Raw genomic sequence first — 2,735 nt, 5'->3', positions numbered from 1 at the left:
GCTGTTCCCCACCAAGTCGAAATTCGAGCTGGTGTTTAAATGTTGGATTCCCCCACGGGCAGGAGCGTCGTCTTTTAGACACCAGGAGAACATCGTGGGTTTTGGTGCTTCTCGGGGATTCCTCTTTGGGTTGAGTTGGGAAAGGGGCAGAAAAAAAATCAGTTTTCCCAATGGGAAAAGGGGCTGTGGGTRAGCTGGAGAAAGCTGAACCCCAGGACATGCAGATAATTGTGGGGGAAAGGGGCCCCACAAGCCCTGATTCTGAAACTCAGCCAATTATTGTGTATGACTGAGGCCTGGGAAAAGAAAAGGAGTGTTAACAGCCTACATGGAGGAGGAATAACACAACCTTGAGAAAAGCAGATTGGAATGTAGAATTGATAATGCAGGTGGCTGGAAATTATAAGCATTACTAATACTGTAGCTTTTGCAAACTCACCAATTATGTTCTGATTACTAATTAAACAGCTGTCTCTTGACCAATGTATGTTTGACACAAATGTATACTCTGGTTGCTAAAGTGGATAAAAGAGGCTTGTCCCACAATAAAGTCCTTCTTTCTCTCTGTTTTTTTCACCCCACTTTTTGTGTGTTTTTGTATCTATTCTTTTTGTCGCTGTTTGGCCAGCAGCGACAGATAATTATTTGATTATTTAAAAAAAAATAAGTCAAGCGATAGACTGAAACAAGGGTGAGATTAAAGATTGAGAAATATATTTTAAAAATATATTTTTAAATTAAATTTAAATGTTAAATATATTTTAAATAATAATCCTAATTTTTTAATTTAAATTTTAAATACATTTTTTWAATTACATTTTTCTTTGATACAGCTATTTTTTGTCCAGGTCTTTGCCTTGTTTATTCACCTGAGAGCACAACAAGCTTTTCCCTTCCCTGACCTGGTTTCTACCTCCCATGCTCAGTGAGGATGAGATGATTAAACGCAACTCGCTCACAAAATAGTGGTGTAAATCCTCTTAGCTGAGCTGGTGAGTACATCCAGCTTTTTGCCTTTGCCTCCATGGAAAGMGTTCCCAGAGCTGGCATTGTATGGGGTTTCACCCCTTTTGCTCTGAGTGTAAATGAGAACAAATAAAGAAACTGAGCTTGGAAAATGTGGGTCTGTGGGTCAARGAGGGAAACTGGGCCAGAATTTTATCCATTAGGATTTATAATCTATTGGAACACTTCCCCATAGGATGTGCACCCTCCCATCCATTTTGGAACATCTTCTAGTGGAGATATTGATCCAAGACCATACATGACTCAGTCCAAAGACTTTCTATCCCCTAAAGCAGCAATTGAAAGGCTCTTCCTTTAGACACCAAAGAAGTTTTAYACACTAAAAATGGCAGTATTAAACATCAAATCTGCCCTGTCTGTTTCTCTCTCTGCCCTTTAATCCTGGAAGGGGAGGTGCCCATGAGGACAAGCTTTGTAGGAGCAGGAAGGAGCCAACAATCAGAGCGTGGCAGGAGGAAAAGCCCACAGGGGGAGGCTGGGCTGCTCTGAAGAYGCTCAAGATGCTCCTGCAGGGTTGTCATGGGCACGATGCTCCCCTGCTGCCGTCTCCATGGCTACGGAGGGATGCGAGGGATGCAGGAATGGTGCTGGCAGCTGACGTGCTGCTCGCTCTCCTGCAGCTGGTGTAAATAAATCATGCTTGGAATCATCCAAGAGGTTTGTCCCTAGGAATAATGGCTGGGTTTTAGYTGGAGCTTGAAGGCAGCTGAGATTCTAAATGATTTTATTCAGGAAAAACTGAGATTTGCAGCATCTCCTCTGAGGTTTTTCCACAGTGGATTCCCTGTGGTCTGAGRCACTCAGAGGAGATTCCCATGGTTTTACTCACCCTGTGCCAAAATGATTGAAAATACCAGATAAAATTCCTGCTTCTGACCCACGGCTWTATGATGGGAATGGCTGCCCTGAGAAATGAAGCCATGTATGGATGAGGAAGTTGAGCTTTGTCAGGGATGAGGAAAAGCCAGTGTTTTGAAATAAGACATTTTTCCCCAGCTAGAAATATTTCAGACAAAAACAAAAGTAGTTAATGCACAGTTAATACATCTGGAGCTGGGGTATGCCAGTTTTAGGGTTGAGTTGAGGCATCAGAGCTGACAATTCTCCCAAAGGATTTCTCCTCAACTTTTTCAAAGCAGCTCCCAAGGCCGCAGCTCTCAATCTTCATGGAGAACACCAGGGCAATTAAAGGTGTGTTAAATCTGTTCAGAGAGGCAGAATTACAAGGGAAGGAGCCAACAGGCTTTTCAGGGCTTGGGATTGCTGTGATCCACGTGCCATCAAGAGGAAAAATCCAGAGGTATCAAGCACAAGCTGTAAAACATTGTGATGTTTCCAGAAGATGGAGAAGAGTTTGTAAATGATGAAAATAAACCTTGCTGTGAGTCCACAAGTGAAAGCAGCACCAGAGGGCAAACCCCATCTTGGGAAAGGCTGTTTTACTCCAGAGATGAGCAAAAGAGAACTTTCCCTCTCCCTACAATTCTCTCTAAAGCTGCCTCTGACTGACACACATGACTGGAACGTGCCCTTTTCCCAGTAGTTACAGCGACCTTGGCCCCTGGCCTGGCTTTCAGTGCATTTCCCAGCAAACCCAGAGGGACTCTGGGGAGAGAGAACAATGATCAAAGCACAGAAAATGAAGGAAACTGGGTTTGCATTCACAGCAGCAGGTCAGAATCAGGTGTTTATCCTGAGCTCAGAGCATG

The sequence above is a fragment of the Malurus melanocephalus genome, unplaced genomic scaffold (genome assembly GCF_030028575.1).
Source record: "Malurus melanocephalus ecotype Western Australia unplaced genomic scaffold, MMel_1.1 scaffold_681, whole genome shotgun sequence".
Lineage (NCBI taxonomy): Eukaryota > Metazoa > Chordata > Aves > Passeriformes > Maluridae > Malurus > Malurus melanocephalus.
Note: the sequence above shows the minus strand (reverse complement) of the source record.